At 51.8% G+C, this 20,028-nt stretch overlaps 1 protein-coding gene across 1 annotated transcript in view; it reads left to right on the plus strand.

The window, feature by feature from the left end:
- The window catches only part of MEGF9 (multiple EGF-like-domains 9), a 73,056-nt gene that overhangs the window by 6,625 nt on the left and 46,403 nt on the right, over positions 1–20,028 (plus strand). The gene's annotated exons all lie outside the window — the stretch shown is intronic.

The raw sequence follows: 20,028 nt of genomic DNA on the forward strand, positions 1-20,028 counted from the left end.
GGGTGTTTTGGGGGAGCAGCGGGGTGGGGGCAGCTCTGGCTCCCCAAAGCATCCTTCACAGCAGCCGTTCCCGGTGTGCACCCACAGAGGGCTTGCAGATGTGTCCTTCCCGTTGCCATTGCATCGGGGCAGTGTCCACACTGATGGGTGTCCACCTTGTTGGGTGTCCACCACGTTGGGTGTCCACCACCTCCTCCTCCACCTCCTCTTCCTCCACCATCCCATTGGACACTGGCCTCAAGCATCTCCAGGTGGTACCTTAGTGGCAGAGTTGCCCTCTGAGCATCAGCCCCCCCCCCCCCATCCCACCTCCCCGTGTCCCACCTCCCTGTGCCCACCCCAGCATCCCACCTCTCTGTGCCGGCAGCAGAATGGGGCTGACCATCACTTGGTGTCCCCATGTTCTTACCTGTACCTGGAGGCACATCTACAGCTTGGTGGGTACTGGGAAGAGCCCACACTAATGTGGTACCCCACGGGTGTGCCAGGGGAGAAAAGAGCTAATTTTTCTCTCCAGGGACACACACACACACCTCGGTGCAGCCCACTCGAGGCCTGATCCTGCCCCTGTCACAGCTGGGGTGGGCTCATACAGGGCTGAGGAAAGCATTATGGCCGTGGGAATAAATGGAGTTATCGATGAAGAGCGTGAGGAAGGCAGAAGGTGGGCTTGGGGGGGGATGTACTTTTGGCTGTAGGGCTGAGCGATGGTGCCGGGAGGTGAAAACACTGATGGTCTTCAAAGCTGAGGCTCCAGCTTACTTATAGATTAATTAGACAAAACTCTGCTGGAGTCTGTGGATGGAGCTTTGTCCACTTATTTTACCAGAGAACTTGGCTTCACTCTACATTTCCAGAGGTTTATGTTCAGACACATGCAAATGCTATAGCACTGATTCTATCCTTTTTTTTTTTTTTGTATTTATTTTTTCCCCTTGCCTGGAAGATGTTTGGTTTAAGTGCGTTGAGCTTCTTCTGACGTGAAAGGGTTACATTCTGCTGTTCTGGTAGCTTCAGCAGTCTGAACAAGTGGATTAATCAACCTGTTTTATTTGGCTGGAAATATAATCAGTTGGAGATCTGTAGTCTCTTGTTTTCAGGCTTCCAATTCCATTGCGGTTTCTGTTTTTACTTTCTCTGGAAGAGATAGGATGGCTTAAGATTAGGAACTGCTGATAAAGATACGGAGGGGTTGGGTTGTCTTAAAGCAAAAGCCATTTTCTCCATCCTGCTGTGAGCAGCCCTTGCCAGCTCAGCCCCTCACCTGGCAATGCAGCGCGGTGCCACCCCCGTGTGACAAATAGAGGGGGGGACACACTCTGTACCTGCCCCGAGTCACGTCCAGCACGTGTTTCCCTGCCTGGCCTCGTGTGGAGTGTGTGTGTGTGTCGGTGTCAGAAGGTGTCACCTCTCCCATCTCGGGCTCCGGTGGTTTTATTGAGAGCATCCCTCTCATAGGGGCCGAGGGCCACGTCACGCGAGGGCATTGCAAGGCATGAGGTACCTGGTTTAGGGATGGCTTTGGGATGCTCTTGGATGTCCATATATGATGCTGGCGTAACCTCCTTTTGTGTCTGCTGCCACAGGAGGTGGCAGGGATGCCCGTTGTGTGTCTAATCCCAGCACTGCCATGGACCTCTCCCCCCCACCCCGCGGGCTGCCCTCACCTCCGTGTCTCCGATGTCACCTGTGAAACAGGAGCGCTGGTGACAATAATTCTTCCCTGCCACCCCTGGGTGTGCTGGGGTTTTGTTGTGGAGGCCAGCATCACCTTTTGAAGTTTTAAAGTGCTAATTATTAATGGCTATGGCTGCTTGATCTCAGAATTGCTCTCCGGTGCCTTTACGCTGGGGGGATGGCCAGGGTAGGAACGCAGGGGCAGATTATGTCATCTCAAATGGGCTAATTTGTTATTCGTTAGCGTGGCAGGTTGGGATTATCCCTGGCTGATGGGGGATTGCTGGCCTGTTAGTGGCTTGGGTGGGTTTTGGGGCACTTAGGGGGGAGACAAGGGGCTCGGCAGCGTCCCCTGTGTGGGGTGGGAGTTTGTGGGGGTGACACGGGTGGGTGGCACGGCTGTGGGCTGCATGGGAGCTGCTTTCCATGGGGTTCCTGGGGGGCTTTTATGTGCTGACCCCATCTGCTGGGTGCTGCTGGAGTCCTCGGCAGAGATTTGCCCTCTAAGGGCATTAAGGCACCAAAGGCACAGAAAAGCCAGTGGGCACCATGGGTTTAGCTGAAACCCTCCTTTTGCTTGAATTCCAGCATGTTTTCAACACCACTTTTTTCAATCCAATAGGCAATTAATGCATTATATGCTTTGTTGCATGAAACAAACGAACCTTTCCTCACGCACGTTATTAGAAAGGCTTCCTTGGCCTTCGTGGCGTTATTACTGATAAGAAATTGGTGTGAGAGTCCCCACGTTCAGTGTTTGTTCAGCGCCACCAAGGTTTAAGTTCTGACTTCAGTGCGTTTTTCTCCTTCTGATTTAAGAAGCACTTCAGCCACCGCCGAGCTGCCTGCCTGCTCCGCTCTCCTTCCCTTCCTTTTCCCAGCTCCCTGATGTTTATTTTTCTTTCCAAGCCTGTGATCATGTTAAAATCCCGGATTTTGTTTTTAAGAGAAGTAAATTGCTAATCCTCGTGTTTGTGGAGACAGGCTTAGAAGTATCCCCTGCCTTATCGCCAAAGCCTCCGACACCCGCCAGGGAGGCTCTGCCTCTTCCTTTTATACTAAATAGTCTCGTTTTAAAGCAAAAGCTGGAGCTTTGCTGGCTTGGGGATGGGTGCTTGGTGCTGGAGCAGAGATGCTGTGGCCACCGTAGTCCTGGTTGGACTTTGCCGGCCTGAAGAACAAATCTCCTCTATTCTCCCCATTTCTGTAGGGTGGTGTTGAACAATATGGGTCTCTCTGAAGGACGTGTTGTTCTGACTCTCTTCCAGCCCCACGTGCAGCAGATGGGTGGGCTGAAAAGCCCAAAGCTCCTTGCACAGCCTGGCTGGGCCAGCAGAAGAGCTGCACCCAAACCTTGGCTTTAGGCATCTTGTTGAACAAAATGGGTCTCTCTGAAGGACGTGTTGTTCTGATTCTTTTCCAGCCCCACGTGCAGCAGATGGGTGGGCTGAAAAGCCCAAAGCTCCTTGCACAGCCTGGCTGGGCCAGCAGAAGAGCTGCACCCAAACCTTGGCTTTAGGCATCTTTAGCCTGGAATAAGCGTTTCAGGTCTTGAAAGCCATTGCCTTCTCTCCTCCTGGCTGTTTTTTTTGGTGTTCCACCTGGTTTCCTGGCTTTCCAGGTCCCAGATGTGGCCCTAAGCTTGGCTCCTTACCCCTGCACCTCGTGGGAGGGGACGATGACCAGTTTCTGCTGCAACCACAGGGCAGGAAATGCAGGTGGCCGGGTGGCTCGGAGCAGTTCAACCACAGGAAGGCATCCCATGCCGCTGCGGAAATGGGTGACAGCTGAGTCAGGGCGTGCAGTGATGGGGCTGGTGGGTCTCTGGCTGTGGGGCCATCTCTTGCTGGGATGCTCGCAGGCCAGATGGAGGAGGTGCAGCCAGAACCCCCCTACGGGTGGTGGCGGTGGCTTTGGGTGGGATTAGCCGATGGGTTTAGCTTGGAAAGAGGAGCCTGACAAATCCACGGAGGGGTGGGGGTGGCCTGGATAATTGGCTGGGCACAGGGGAGATGACAGGGTGAGGAGTGGACCCGGTGTCTTTGTTTCTTCATCATCCAACTGGAAAAGTGGAGGGGTTTGCTCTTGTGATGGGTGTGTGGAGAAAGGTCCATGTGCTCTGTGCTTGCAGGAGACACCATGAGGACAGGTCTTGTGGGGATGTCCCTACAGCTCCAGCAGTGGTGTTGTAGGGGGAAGAGTTTGGTCCAAGCCACGGAGCCATCAACAGCCAGACCCTGCTGTGCTCCTCGAGGGGTTGGGAGCCTTCAAACCCTGGTGGGACAGAAACAGCCAAGTTGCCGATGGTGATTTGGGGACATCTTACCAGTGCTGGTCCTTTTTGTAGCTCTGGGTGACTCCTTCTCCCCATCCGGACATTAGGCCTTCGGTAGAGGTCTTCCCACCCGAGTTTGCCCAGTGACCAGCTTTTTCCCCACTTTCAGGGTGACACAGGACTCTCAGATGTGTGTAAATGTTTAATGCCTGTGCAGCAGCTGGGTTTCCATGGCCAGGGCTGAACAGCGGGTGAGGCTGGATGTTTGCAGGGCGCTTCTGCAGCCTTAAATCTCCATCTCCTTAGGTGCAAGCTCAGGTCCTGCCCTGTGACACTGGACTCGTGCACCCTGAATGCCCCACAGCCAACGGGGGGCAGGTATGGGGGAAATGGGGAGGGCAAGCTGGGGCTGTTCTCCTGCTCATTGCTTGGGAAGGCAGCTTAAGCCTTCCTTGTTTGAGGGCTGAGGATTGTGTTCAATGTGGTTACTGAGATAACTTGCTTTCAAGATGTCAGCGGGATTTAAATTATTTTTTTTTAAAGAAATGGAAATTAAGTTGCAGACTTGAAGGCTGAGAATCAGAAATAGAGTTGTGTTACTTGAGGTCGCTACGGGAGCAGCAAGGGCAGAGAGAGCCTTTTTTTTTTTTCTTTTTTTTTTTTTTTCTTTCAATCAAGTAATAAATTGTGGGGTTTGTATCTTTGAGCTTAAAATAAAGGGATGTTGCCCACAGCAGAAAATGTCACTCCCTTGCCTTCCTCCCTGCCTCCACGCTCCCCGTCTGAGTCATCCTTGAATCAGATGCATCCAACTGTCCTGACTCAAGATTTTGAGATTTCTTGGACTTGAGTGATGCTCATAAAAATCGGGATGTTTCTGGGAGGATCTATGGAGCATCCAAGGTCTTGTTTGTCAGCTCCTCTCCGCAGGGAGCGATGCCTGGGTTTCGCTTTATTTCTTTTAAATGACAGCTGAGATTGAGATGTTGTCACATCTCTGAGCTGCCACTTGGAAAATACCACGTGTAGAGTGGGACTGCTGCTGTGTGTCACAGTTATTTATCTGGGTGCACTTGGTAAGACCCAAACACCAGCGTGGGGAGGCAAAGTTGCCAAAATGCCAACTAAAGTGGTTTTCCTGGAGCTTGTGGTGGGCAGGAGGTGTTCCAGCCCCATTTGCTGCTGCTAGTGGTTCTCTGGGCTCTGCGAGGGTGGCTGTGGTCGGGGCTGGGACAGTCAGGGTCAGGGTGGTGGAGCATCACCTGGGGAACTCTCACAACCCAGATGGGGGTTTGCATGGGGTGCAGAAGTTGTGCCTGTCCAAGCAGCTGGGAAATGTGTGGGTGAGCATGGGATGGGTCTCCTGGCCAGTGACTGGTTTTATCCTTGGAGCATCCTGCTGGTGTGCAGGGAGACCCTGCCTCTTCCCAGGGAGGAACCTTGGGCTTCATCCTGCCTGGCATGGACCAGGCTGTGCCGGAGGAGGAAGTACCACCACAATTGGGTTGGAACAAGATGATTTTTAAGATCCTTTCCAACCCAAACCATCCTATGTTTCTATGAATTAAGCAGGGATGGTGCTGGGCCGGCAGCAGAGCCCATCTCATGGGCTACGCTGAGGTGTAACCCCAGGGCTCAAGAACTGCATCTCAGAGGGGACTGTGGTTCTCGGAGGTGGCTGCAGCATCTCAGGCTCTACCCAGATGGGTGGTGGTGGTGGTGGGGTGGGCATTGAGTGTGTACCCGAGCCTGTCCCCACCAGCCGTGCGCGGGTGAGCACCACAAGGACATCCAGGACTTCCCACCCCCCGTGGCTGTGGGCAGAGAAGCACAGAACAAGCTGTCCCTGAGGAACAGAGCCCCGGACGCCAGTCTGCTGAAGTCAGGGGAAAGATTTCAGAGGGTTTTTTGTTTTTCTTTTGACAAGAGCCCGTGGCCTATAAATACACGGGGCCAAGTCCTGGTGCTGCTGCTGGCATTTGCTGAGCCATGGCCAGCTAATGGTGGGGAAGAGTTACTGTGGAGCCGAGCTGCTCACCGGGGCTTCCAAAAAGCAGCCGAGATCTTCACAGCAGCGTGATGCATCTGCTGGCATCAGAAATAAACTCCTGCCTGTGCTGGGTGCCGAAGGCAGGGACTTCTCTTTGCAGCCATCTGGCTGGAAGGGAAGGCTCCTTCTGCCCTGCTTCTGACAAGCACTTAAAATAAAACACTGAATCACAGAATCGCCTAGGTTGGAAGGGACCTTTAAGATCATCGAGTCCAACCATCAACCTAACTCCCCAAAAAATTAATGTGAAGGAGGTGGGTTGCTGAGACTTCACTGAGCTCCTAAGTGAGGTTGGAGCAAGGGTTTGGGGTGGCTTCAGAGGTCCTGGAAGCCCTGAGCAATGCTGCCCCAGCTGGTGCTGTGTGTCTGAGCTCAACAGGGCTGCCCTGTGCGGCCAGGCATCGTGCGGGGGGCCGGGGGGGGCAAAGTCTGGCACTTTCTAATTGGTTGGGGATATTAATATGTTTTTACGAGCTAAAGGCTAGATTGCAATCTAGCCATCTGCCCTGCCTTGGGGGGGGTGTTGTGTGGCTCCACCACCCCAGGAGAGCGGGACCGGCTGCAATTCAGTCTCATTAAACTGGCTGAAAACCAGGGTTTCTGCTTCACAGGAAATTATTTGGTTTTTTTTAAAATTTGACTTTTTGGCTTGGGTCAGACTGAAAGAAAATGGTGGTTCTTGCATTGCATCTCTTGAAGCTGGAGGGTCCTGTGCCTTGAGTGTGCCCTGTAAGATCAGGGTCCTTGTTGCATTTGGGGCTGAATCCATCCCCAGTGTCGAGCTGGGGGCTACTGGGGGGAAATGCTCCCAAAATCCCAGCAGGGCTTGTCTGGAGAGCTCTTTATTGGATTAAAGCTTGTTGCTCTGGAGGCATTTTGAACAAGACATTCTTAAACTGAAAGAGGGGAGGTTTAGATTAGGTATCAGGAAGAAATTTTTCACTCTGAGGGTGGTGAGAGCCTGGCCCAGGTTGCCCAGAGAAGTGTGGCTGCCCCATCCCTGGAGGGGTTCAAGGCCAGGTTGGATGGGGCTTTGAGCAACCTGGTCTGGTGGGAGGTGTCCCTGCCCAGGGCAGGGGGTTTGGAACTGGATGATCTTTAAGGTCCTTTCCAACCCAAACCAGTCTGTGATTTGATGACTTGGAACAATTGAACCCCATTGGTTTGGACAGAACTTTTTATCCCCCTATTTCAGCAGAAAAATTCCAGACAGTGCTGGTCCTGGCTCCTTCACAGCCTCCTGGAGGAGCGGTGGAGGATGTCACCTCTTCCGATGGGGGTCCTCTCCCTTCTTCTTCAGAGCCAGAGATGCCGGAAAAAAAAGTGGTCCAGCTTCTCCTCCATCCCATCCGAGCGGGTCCTGGCCAGCCTGGCTGTGTCTCCTTGTTTTCCCCAGCTATTTCATAAAGGCAGTGATTGCAGGGGGGGGATGGATGCTGGGTTCACGTGGTGTTTCTGGATCGCGCCTTGCTGCCTGCGAAGAATAGACCGTCTAAACACGCTGCCGAGCGCTAATCGCCCGGCGACGGTTCGAGCTGCCCGAAGCAGCTCTTTTGTTGGAGGCTGAATTCCTCCTCTGCCTGATGCCCATCCACATCTTCCCATGCAAAATTCCTATCGCCCTTCGTCACCCCAAACGCAGTGGGGTCGGGACACCGGGCAGGCGTCGTGCTCTGCGATAGCTCTGCTCAACCCCCCTTCTGGACTTTTATTCCCCTCCCTCTGGCAAAGATTTTTGGGGTCTCTGCTTCTGCTGCAGACACACACGGCTCCTATTTCACTAAATGAGGAGCCTCCCTGGAGCTGCATGAACTAAAGCGAAGTCTTGGTTTGGTCTTGTGCTGCTTAATGTAGGGGTGGGTTTTTTTTTTAGTTTTTTTTTTTTTTTTTTATTCTGAACACCTGCTGTATGAATTAAAATTTGCCTTGTAAATGTAACTGATTCAGAGTCTAAGCATGAAAGATGGGCGTTTGCTTTTTTGCCTGGAAAGAGAATTTTTTTTTTTTTTTTTATTCTGAACACCTGCTGTATGAATTAAAATTTGCCTTGTAAATGTAACTGATTCAGAGTCTAAGCATGAAAGATGGGCGTTTGCTTTTTTGCCTGGAAAGAGAAAAAAGCAAAACCTCGAAGGTTTTTTTTGCTCTTGAGGCAGCTCGGCCGCAAAACCAGGGAGAAACCCCAAGTCGCTCTTTCTACCATTTTTAATTCCTTTGCCCCCCTGTCCTTATAAATGAGCCACCAGAAGCATGACGAGGCAAGCATCTCTGCTATTTATAGCTCGTGCTGCTCCACATGCCTGCTTTAAAAATCAGCAGCTAAATGGCTCTGCAGCCTTTCAGCAAAAGGCTTAATGACACAGGCATTTTATATGCACGGGGAGATGCTGTGGTGGTGGTGGTGCCTCCACCCCGGGCAGAGGGGATGGTTTCTGCAGTGGGGATATTTCTGCTGGGTGGATGGAGCCCCTCCAGCCTTGCTTGACCTCTGGGGAAGGGGCTCTGGATCCATCTGACCCCCCCTTCCAGGGCTGGCCCCTGTACCAGCCAACACCAGTCAGCCCTGAGATGGGACTGGTGCCACTGGGGATGCTCCTGGTGGGATTGGTCCTCCCACCTCTTCCCTTCACCTTGGCTCTTTGGGGCAGTTATCATTAGATAACATATACATTGATATTCCTCAAGCTTTAAAAAAAAAAGTGTATTTTTTGAAGCTGCGTTAACCCTTTCTTTCTTTTTTTTTTCTTTTTTTTTTTTCCCCTCTTTGTGGCATCACCTCTGTATAATTAAGAGGCTGCGGGTAACCTTTACCCGTTTAACTGGTCATGCCACTTCTCAGATGAATATTCTTTATTCCTGGCAAATTATGCTGCTGCAGTTTTCAGGCAGCTTTACTCTATTTTGACTGACTGGCTGCCTATATTAACTGATAGTGCTGCTTGGGCTGCTTTGATCCTGTATTATTTATGGAAATGATGGCATATAACTGCGTAGCTGATTAATGCTGCATGTATTTTTAATGTGCTAGTTCTACTGTTTGATCTGTGCTAAATGATTATTCTCTGATGTGTTCCTGGGTTCATTTTTGGTCCTTTATAAAAGGGATATTGAAATGGACTGTTTGTTTTGTTGCTTTTTTTTTTTTTTCCCAGTGGTCTCATCTCGCGCTGGTTTTTAAGCTTTCCCAGATCGTTTTCCTGAGCTATCACGCGGGGCGTTTATACTTTATTACTATTAATTTGAGCGTTTCATTGGTGGCATTACTCTGAATTCATTGCTCTGTGTGTGGTTGTTGGAATTCTCCTGGAGCTATGAGGTGGAAGAACAACCGTTGAGGTGATGCTCGAGTCTTCCTCGTGTGCGATTGCCGAATTCCAGCTCGGCTGTGACTCAGGTCTGGCGACATCTGAACAAGGAAGAAACCTGTCTAAATTGGAGAGGGTATAATTAATATTTTCTGTGGCCCGTCACAGGATGGCTGGGACTGGTCGATATTAAGAAAATGACTTTAATTGCCAGGGAGGTGTGTGCTCGACCCACAGCTTCCTCCTCTGTGGTGGGAGATGTGGTGGTGGTTGGGGAGGGACCGGTGGGCAAAGGTGGTGTTTCATCCCGGGAAATACCTGGCACATCCCGTGGCTCATCCCGTGGCGCGCACGGCCAGGGAGGTGTGTGCTCGACCCACAGCTTCCTCCTCTGTGGTGGGAGATGTGGTGGTGGTTGGGGAGGGACCGGTGGGCAAAGGTGGTGTTTCATCCCGGGAAATACCTGGCACATCCCGTGGCTCATCCCGTGGCGCGCACGGCACGTGTGGTGCTCCTGGCATTGCTGTTAGGGAGGGAGTTTGACGTCCTTCATCCCTCCTCCAAAATCCTTCCCCATCTCCAGACGCGGCCAATGAGGTGGAAACCAGGAGGTCGTTCCAGGAGGACCATCTGTGAGCTGGAGGATCAGCATTTCCCTTCCCTGGGGGCAAAACAGAGGAAAGGGGAAGTTGATTATTATTTTTTTTAAAATTTATTTTTTTTTCCCTCTGTCTTTTATAACACCTACTTATTTTTATGGTACAGGCAAGGGTTGTCTCCTAACCCTGTGGTCAGACACACCTTCTCCCCTGGGCGCACTGTGCTCCAGCAACAACAGGTTTGCGAGGATGCTTTCCTGAGCAGCGCTGTGAAAATGCAAAGCAATGCTAGCTGAAAATCTTTAAAGGCTTCTTCCCCTCCTCTGAACATGGCTTTTTGTCAAGATCAGCAAAATATCTATCTTTCTGCAAAAGATCCCTTTTCCTTTATCGGACTTTTCCATTGGAAACAGTTTAAACTTGACATTTTGTTCCCTCCCTCCAAATCTTTCAAAGCTCCTTGTTCCGTGAAAAACTTCAATAATTCATTTTCCTCCTGCCCTCTAGCTCAGAAGATATATAGAAATACACATATATGTTATAATTTTTTTTTTTTCTCTTGGCTGTAACTGTTGCCTTTGGTCATCAGGAACAAAGCAAACATTACAGACTGTTTTCTGGTGTTCTTTCCCTGCCCCAATCCAGAGATGTGCCACCCTGAGCCCCTCAGCGAGCCAGATATTGGGGGGAGGTGGGGGGGCAAGGAAATCAGGAGGGATGCACCGCATCAGGCGCCGAGGGAACAGGCAGGATTTTTTGGATACGGCTCCTCCAAAGCGAGTTGCTTCCCCGAAACACGTCTGGCTCACAGACGTGTGAGTAATGGGGCAGAGACACCCCACCTCGGCGGGGCGGCTGGATGGAGGAGGGCACGGTGCCATGCCCAACGCCCGCAGCGCCTGCGGAAGGCTGGGGCGGGGGGGGGATGTCTCTCTGCCCCCCTTCCTACCCCAAACTGGAGCCTGGGGGTGTGCGTGGGCACAATTAGGACCCCTGAGATATCCAGAGAAGGTGGAGAATGTGCTCCAGGTTGTTTATCAAAAAACAAAAGAGTTATTCGAATTCAAGCGGAGTGCCCCGAGACCTGTCGGCTCTTGCCCGGGCTGGGTGGTTGCTCACTTTGTGCCAATGCAGGAGACGTCTTTCCTGGAGCCTCCCCAGCCCATTTGTGCTCTGCCCTTCCCCACCACTGTCATTTGGGGTTTTTTTCCCAGTCCCAGTGCTGGAGGAAGGATCTGGGGGGGATTTCCCTTCTTTTTAGGCACCCTGGGTGACTTGGACACAAGTGCAGCCCTTCCATCTCCTGACGCTCCCCTCCCCATGAACATCCATGACCTGTTAAGATCTGTCATGTGGGGTTTTCCAACAATGTCCCTGGTTCCTGGGCAGGATTGGGGGTCCCCCCATTTGGGCTGGGGGGAGCCAATGGGCTGGGTGGCATCGCCACGTCTCACACAGCGTCCCCCCCGGTGTGGGACCAGCCGGCGCGGGGAGCAGATGGGGAGGTGGAGCTGGGCTGTTCAGCTGGGTTTGCAGGCTCCGATAAAGCAAAAGTGACGTAGAAAACTAAATACCTGTTATCGGAGAAAAGCAAACAGAGCCTCCACCTGCCTCCAGCCTTTCTCCCTTCAAGGGCAGGCTGCACGCCCGGCGTGGAGCTCCCTGTAGAAGTTGTTTTATCATTAACCTGCTTGCTTTGGCTTGGCTGTGTTGTTGAGAAATCCAAGCTTGACTCCAGATAATGAATGACAAACATTTGTCTGGGCTTAACTATTTTATTCTGAGTAGTTGGTTGGTTTTTTTTTTTCCCTCCTGGAAGTTTACAGTAAGTTGTCGACGACATGCCCTTTGACGTGGATTAGCGCTGACGCCTGGCAGTTGGATCTTCCCATCCTTTTCACATCTCGGTTGTTTCTTTTCAAGGGAGGCTTTTGTGCACGTCTAATCCATTTAAAATGAAAAATAAACAAGAAACAGACTGATCCCTGAAGGGGCAGTTGGGTACGAGGGCGGTGCTGGCTTCCCTGCAGGAGGCGGCAAGCTTTGGGGTGGGATGGAGGGAGCGAGTGTCCCACCATGCCCCCATGGGACAGGCTGCCCAGGAGAGGGCCTTTCCCCCCAGCCACCCCAGTTTGGTGTTGGGAGCAATGGCTGGCACCAGTTTTTGGTTTACAGACCCCTCAAAAGCTTTCCAGTAGGTGTGTGGATGGTGAGTTCAAGCTTGTGGGCTGGGGAATGGGTGCTTTCCTCTCTCTGCTCCACCACCCATCGCTTCGTGATCCCTCTTAGGGACCTCCCTTGTGCCCACTGTCATGGGCATATGCGAGCTTGATGTCCCCTGTCTTAGAGCTGATACCTCTTCCACTTATTATATACATATATTTAATACCAGGTGACAGAATCATAGAATTGTCTAGGTTGGAAGGGATTTTTAAGATCATCTAGTCCAACCATCAACCTAACTCTGATAAAAAACAAAAAAGAACCCCACATTATTTAATAGTGGGTGCAATATTGGCCATAATGAACTAAACCTCCCTGTGCATTGTTGTGTCGGGTACTTGCAGCTCCCCTGGATTTGGCAGGATTTGGGATGCCCCTTTGCAGATGGGACTCGGGTGCTCTTTGTGCCGGGTTTCTCTTGGGCAGCAGAACTGGTGGAAGAGGAGGCACCGCTCCTCCTTCTCCTCCTCCCGGCCCTTTGCAGGGGTGTTGCAATGCCAAAACAGTCATTATAAAGCCCTCAAAAATGGCGAAATGGTCAGGATAGAAATGTCAACAAACCTCTTCTGGCTGACCCACCGGCTATGGAGGAAGCTCTGTGGTTTTGAACGTTCTCTTTGACTTGGGCTCGGGCTTGTTTTTGCCAACCCAAAGCTGAGCGCGCTGCCTTTGCCGAGGGTAGTTCTCCCTTGGGGATGCCATCCCGGTTTCTGCAGGGATCTGAGCCCGCAGATGAGGAATGTGGGCTCAGGCTGGGGTTTAGGCGGGTGCCTGAGCTGTGGGTGACACGGGGATGTCCCAACCCCTTCTGCCTGGCTGCCTCCCTCTTCCCCGTCACGCTTTCAAGGGCTTTGCCCGTTTAAAGAGGATTTGGCTGTTCTGCGGGACGGGGCTGCTCCCGGTTGTACTGCACTGCTGGGGATGGCACGGTGTTGATTGTGAAGCTTTTAGGGGGTTGGCTTAGGCTTTACGTCCCTGTTTGTTTGTGGTTGCTGAACTCAGTGCTGTTTAATGGAAACATTTGTCTTTTGAAGGTGAACTATTGCTAGAAATAAATACCGGCAATACCTGGCGGCTGAGGCAGGAGCCAGGGCTGGATCGTAGAATCATTCAGGTTGGAAAAGACCCTTGGAATCATCGAGTCCAACCATCAACCCTACTCTGCAAAGTTCTCCCCTACACCATATCCCCCAACACCACATCTAAGCGACTGGGGTGGATGGAGCTGTGGTGTCCGTCAGTGTCGGCAGCGGCGCCGTGACTAAGGAGAGAGAAATTAAAAGCCGACGTGCAGCCCTGATTGAGGTCATTAATCTGCTGCAGGGCTGGAGGGTTTAAAGCAAAGGTGAGCAGGAGGCAGGGGCTGCCCTCAGCAATCCCCCCGCGCCGTGGATTTGTCCTCTCTGCATTTATGCCAGGGCTGCAGGTGATGGAGAAAGGGTTGGAGCGGGGCTCAGATGCACCACGATGTCCCCTGTTCCCTGTTTGCTCCCACGGCAGCGAGTCCCCAGGAGACGATATCGGATCTGCTGGATGCACCACGATGTCCCCTGTCCCGGCAGCGAGTCCCCAGGAGACGATATCGGATCTGCTGCAGTTCCCCACGATAAGGGACGGCTTTCTCCGTCCAGGTGTCTTTTTCCATGACGTGCCCCCTGGCCCGTATCAGTTCCCTCTTTGAGAGCTCCACTTCTCCTCCGTGAATTTGCCAGCAAATTTCCTCTCGTTGCAGGGTCTGCAGCCCCAGTTTGGCTGGTGCTGGATGAAAGCGGAGGTGAAACAAGTTCTCAAAGGGGGAATTAATCACCCGATGCGAGCTGAGAGTAAATGCATCACCACGTCCCGTGCAAAGTGCAGCTGGGCAGGCACAAGGTTGTGTTATAAAATACGGGAATAAAATTTGAAGGAGTGGGAAACCTCTCTTCCCAGCTGGGAAGGTGTTTTCCTTGCCCTGTCCGGCAGCTCTCCCTGCTCGCAGCACGTTATAACTTACAACTCCTCGTCTGGCAAGAGTTGCGGTAACTCCAAATTGGCCCGTGGGGCTGTGTCGTCATAGCCTGGAAACAGGACTCAAATGGCAAAACCTGCCCGAAACCAGTTGTGATTACTCATGCTTCGTGCTATCCCTCTCCCTGGCTGGAGTTTCTGCGATGGTAATTCCACTTTATTAAGCAAGGAGACAAAACACCTTTATTAAACTTGGAACTGAGCTCAGGAGCAATGAGAGAACCAGGACTTGCTGGCTTCGAACCATCAAAAGGTTTTCTTCTCTTCAAGTTCCCTCTCCCTTCCTCTGTGTGGCCTTTAAAGGGAATGAGAGGGGAAGAAAGATACTTCTCTGTTTGTGGTGAATGAAAGTCTGCATTTAAATATGTTTGTTTAGAGTTGGAAAAAAAATTAGAAAAGTGTATTGGGAATGAATCCTGTGATGTTGGGGCTTCACTTGACCTCCAAGCTTGGAAATGCAATGAGCTGAGATGGATGGGGGTCTTGGCTCAGGTCTGTAAAGCTTCTTTTTATTAACACTTTCAATAAGTGTTTATTAACACTGTGGCTAAAAGAAGCCTTTGTTAATGGGTCTGTCCCTTTGCTGCATCAGTGGAGGAGCTGAATCTTAAAAGGAATTGCCCTGGGCACCTGCTGGAGCTCCTGACGAAAGCTTTCATTCCAGATTTTCTCCACAGGCTTAAACATAAAATAGCCTAAACCATTCCAAAGCAAGTCTGCCCTATCTTCTGTCTTAGAAAAGCAAAAAAAATAAAGTTGTAAAAATGCTTCTTGCTGGCTGCGTGCAGAGCTGTGTGTGGTGGCCCCCTGCCCCGTGTCTGCAGAAAGCATCACTTCGTGCTAAACCAGCTGAGATGTGCAGGAGCCCCTTCAGCAGTTTTGTCTTGGAAGGATCTAAAGAGAGTTGCTCACATTGTTGTTGGCTTCTGTTCATTTTGATGGCTGTGGCCATCCTGCTGCGGAGACAGAGATGAGGGAGGGCTGCTCTGAAGGAGCTGGATGGAGAGAAGGGGTTGTGGTCCATCATGGAAGCGCCCATGCAATTATCTGGTGATGTGGACACACATCTGCTTGGTCCTATGATCCACAGGGTGCATTGGAGGAGCAGGTCCTGCCCCGAGGTGGGGCTCAGGATCTGACCTTGCTTCTTGTCTTGCAGGAGCAGGAACCCCCTTCGTCCATCTTCAGCTTCTTAGGTCTCCCTTTGAAGGCATCTCTCGTCTTGGGGAATTGTTAGAGCAGTTAAAAAAGCTCTCCTGCTCGCTCAGAGAGAAACCTGGGCATGAGACTTGTGCTGCCCCAGAAGGTGATGGCCTTCTCCTGAGGTTGTGCATGCCCCAGAGCTGGCTGGGTGGCCATGGCAGCCCTCTGAAGGAGCATCTGCTGCTTCTAGGAGATGCAGAGCTCCTCTGCCTCTCGCCAACGCCTGGCTGGGGGAGGACGTGGTTCCCAGCATTTTTGTACTGAATTATGGATTGACTGCCCGCCTGCGCCGCTGCTGTCAGCATCTCCACGCTTTTCCTCTGTGTGTTCTCCCAGGGAAAGAGCGACTGCTTTAAACAAGCCATGCAATTATCTGGTGACGTGGACACACATCTGCTTGGTCCTATGGTCCACAGGGTGCATCGGAGGAGCAGGTCCTGCCCCGAGGTGGGGCTCAGGATCTGACCTTGCTTCTTGTCTTGCAGGAGCAGGAACCCCCTTCGTCCATCTTCAGCTTCTTAGGTCTCCCTTTGAAGGCATCTCTCGTCTTGGGGAATTGTTAGAGCAGTTAAAAAAGCTCTCCTGCTCGCTCAGAGAGAAACCTGGGCATGAGACTTGTGCTGCCCCAGAAGGTGATGGCCTTCTCCTGAGGTTGTGCATGCCCCAGAGCTGGCTGGGTGGCCATGGCAGCCCTCTGAAGGAGCATCTGCTGCTTCTAGGAGATGCAGAGCTCCTCTGCCTCTCGCCAACGCCTTGCTGGGGGAGGACGTGGTTCCCAGCATTTTTGTACTGAATTATGGATTGACTGCCCGCCTGCGCCGCTGCTGTCAGCATCTCCACGCTTTTCCTCTGTGTGTTCTCCCAGGGAAAGAGCGACTGCTTTAAACAAGAAAGGAAGGAAAAGGATGGCTTCTTGTCACATTCACCCTACGTTGGACGGAGCTTTGGTAACTCTGCCTGGTGTCAGTGGCCAGGGAAAGCTGCAGCTCCCTTTGTTTGTCAATGGAGCAGCTGGTTATGCCATGGCTACACCTGGTGTAAAGAAATTGGGTTATGTCTTTGCTGGGAAAAAGAGATGCATTTTGCAGTGAGATCAGCCAGGTGTATTTGCCACCTCACCATGAAACCTCCCCAGGGGTCCAAGCTCTGCAGCTGGTACCAGTGTACCTTTGTGGAGGGGTGTAGGCCGTCACGGTCCCCTGCGGTCACCTCCCTTGGGTTTCCACAGCAGCAGCTGAGGGTGCTGAAGCAGATGCGTTATCACCTGCTCTATGGCTTCTGTGCTAAGCAAAGCGTGGCTTTACAGCAGCCTGAGCTTGGCCATTGCCTTTTCTCCTTGAAGGAACTGTGAGGACACCCTTGGACTCTGGGGCAGCCATGGCCTGGAGATGCGAGACCCACTTGCCTGCACCCACTTAGATCTCTAGTGGGGAGTTCAGCGGACGCTCGGCACCGAGCTGGGTCCAGGGTGGTCTGGAAGGAGGAGGCTGGAGGTCCCAGCTGGTCCTGCTGAAGCTGAATCTGACACTGAGAGCACCAGGAGTTAATTGCGGTGACTCAGGAGAAGAGAAGCTACTGCAGGCACTGTCAGCAGGCAAGGTCCGGAGGGGACCAGGCTTTCGGGAGGCTGCACGCCTTGCAGCAGTGTATTTTGGTTTTAAGTAACTTAATTGTGTCAGACAACGGCGCAGGCGGGAGGCAGCCCCTGTAGCTGGGCAGATTAGTTCCTCGCAAGCAGGACCAAGTCCCTGCGTCCCAGCCTGCGCAGCTTCCCCGGAGCCCGGGGAGGGGGGAACAGGCAGCAACTACTGCATTTGTGCAAAAAAGCTCTTGGATAAAGAGGGGGAGCAAAGGAGTCCCCCTGTCCACATTTCTCATGGGTTTTAGGGGTGAAGAAGATTTGTCCTTCTTGACTTGTCTTGGTGATGGAGGCCTGGAGAGCGCAGGTCTCTGGTGATGCCTTCCTTAATTGCTGTATATTTAAGGTGTCTAGTGGCTGTAATCTGCATTTTATTGGAATTCCTTGCAAGGAGGTTTCTATTTGTTAATTCAAGCAAGGAAAAATCACTTGTATTGTTTAACTTCCCAGTGTGCAGCTTTCATCCCAGTGGGATGCTGCCTTAACACATCTTGATAGTCACCGGGTGATGGTCAGAGCTGGTAATGTGAAGGGCATAGGTGAGGAGATAAAGCCAGGCCAGGATTCACGTTCCAGCCCATGGTCTGGGCTCTTCACCCCTGTACTGGCATTGTCTCTGCACCATGGCTCCTGGATGAGCCTTGACATTCTGTAAAGGAGCAAAGATGGAGAATGCAGCCTTCATATCTTCTATATCGATGCTCAAATGGTCAAAACTCATGTATTCTGGGTCCTGTGTTGCCACCTGCCTTAAGGTTGACCTTCATTGATGGCTCTTGGAAGTAGAAGAGTCCTCTCCTTTACAGGAGTCATCTAGGGCAAGACCAGCTGGGATAGTTTCAGAAGTTACCACTGCCTGTTCTCTTTTGCTGGAGGTCCTTCCTTCTTGGTAGGAGACCTATTATGTGCTGTGGGATGAGGCTGGTGCCTGCCCCCACCATCCTGGGTGGGCAGCTGATGGATGGGAACTTGTTAAGATGCTTTTAATAAGGCAGAGCCCTCGTCAGCCTCAGATGAGGATGCCTGAATGTTTTGCACCAGTTTGTACCAGCATCCACAGCATCTGCATCGGTCCCAAATTGATGCCAGGAGAAAGTGGCTCCAGGATGAAGCTACAGACCCAATGGTGGGGCTCTCAGCGGGGTCTGAGGGTTCCTGCTGTTCCAGCGCTGAGCAGGGTGCGAGGGCTGCTGAGCTGAGCTTGCTGCCTTATCTGCCTGGGCATCCACCAGATGGTTTCGTGCAGAGTTATCTTTGTACTGGTGGAAGATGGGTGTCGCAGAACTGCGTTCCCTTCCCCCCTGTTCCTGCCAGCCTGCTGGCTTTGGCTTTTGCATTTTACATCCCACTTTTTGCTTTTATATTTCTTTCCAGTTAGCGTTGCCCCCGTTCAGCTGCTTTATCCCCCACCGCTCGCCTTCCAGCGGCACCAGTTGCAATGCTGGAGGAGCCACCCAGTTGCCCCAGTTGTTGTTCTTATCCCTTTTTAGTGGTGGGTGAGACCATTCTGGCAGGTCCCTGACCAGCACCCGGAGGATCCTGCACCTTGTGCCGAGCGAGAAGGATGCCCAGCTCCTTTTCTTTGCTCTGCTGAAGGTGATGCGGTGCTTCCCCCCCGGGACATCACAGCACATCGGCATTTCTGTGCAGAGGCAGCTCTTGAAAGGTTTGGGCATTCACTGCGGAAAAGCATCTTTAAAATTCTGGCTTTTGAGAACTGAGGAAGGAATCGGGGACGTCTCCAGGACCAGGGCGAAGCTGTTCCTGCACAGCTCTGAGCCTGGTCTGGTGTCACCTGCCTGTTTTATCTCAGCGTGAGCACTATGTGGGGCTTTAACTGATTTATACCAGTGTCGAGGGAAAGAAAAGAGATTAATTCTTTTAATATGGAAAGCTGTAGGCTTAAGAAGGCCTTATTAGCCTTCCGCTTAAAGATCTAATGTCACGGTGGTGTCTCAGCTCCTGCATTGCTGCTCTGCTTGAAATGCAGACATACCTGGGGGGTTTCCTCCTTCTTTTGCTCCCCACATCTGGGCCCAAAATTAAGGAGATGAGGGATTTTTCCTTGATTAGGTGACAGCAGTGGGAGCAAATCCCCCAAAGCAAGGGCTGGTCATTGCTGTCATCTCCAGATGGGTGGGTTTGGTGGCTTGGGAGATGCTCTCCTGGATGACCTTGGAGACCTGTGGCTTCCCGGTCCCCTGGGTGGCGAGGGCAGAGCTTCCCGTCGTATCCAATTAATAAACCTAAATCCTGCCCTGCAGGGGCTGTCCTGGGGCTGTCTGCAGTGCAGCTGTGCTCCTTAAATAGGAAAGCACCAGTGGTGAAGGCAAAGTAACTTGGGTTTTCCCTGGAGCTGGGCTGGAGGAGCAGAACCCCGACCCTCCCTGGGTGCCGGGACCCTCGCTGGGAAGGGTGAGGAGCAATAAAAGGGGGGTTCATCCCCCAACTCATCTCCTAACCCTGGTTTTCTTGCTGGTTATTCACGCAGCACAACTTCGTAGCCCCAAATACAAATGGTTGAAAGGACAATCCTTGCTCAGGGTTTTTCTCCGTAGCGTCTTTAAAGCTCCTGTATAAATTAACGCGTTCGTTCATTAGCCGCAATTCCCCAAAGCGCCGAGCAAAGTTTGTGATTTTAATTACTTTTTGCAGGGATGTGAGCACACGGAGACTTCAACAGATGATTGTGGTTCATATTATTCATGCAGCTTTTTTTTTTTTTTTAATCCCTTTCTCTGCTAGGACACGGTCGATAGATAGGAAAATTGAAGTCTGCTAATAAATTCCCATCCCTGTCCCGTGCGAGGGGGGTCTTCATCTTCCAACTCAAGCATTTTGCTGACGGAAGGATTAAGTTCCCTGAGAGGTGCTGCAGAAAGTATGTCCGTGAGGAGGGGATGAGCTGCCAGGGTTGGTTGCTGGGTGCTGGTGTGGAGGTTGGATTTTTTTTTTTTTTTGCCAAAGTCACATTTCATCCTGTTTATCCCTAAACCCCGAGCTGGGCTGGCTGTGTCACGCACTGGGTGGTAAAAAAACACAGAGATTTT

This window comes from Calidris pugnax, unplaced genomic scaffold, assembly GCF_001431845.1.
Source record: "Calidris pugnax isolate Ruff unplaced genomic scaffold, ASM143184v1 scaffold22, whole genome shotgun sequence".
Classification (NCBI taxonomy): domain Eukaryota; kingdom Metazoa; phylum Chordata; class Aves; order Charadriiformes; family Scolopacidae; genus Calidris; species Calidris pugnax.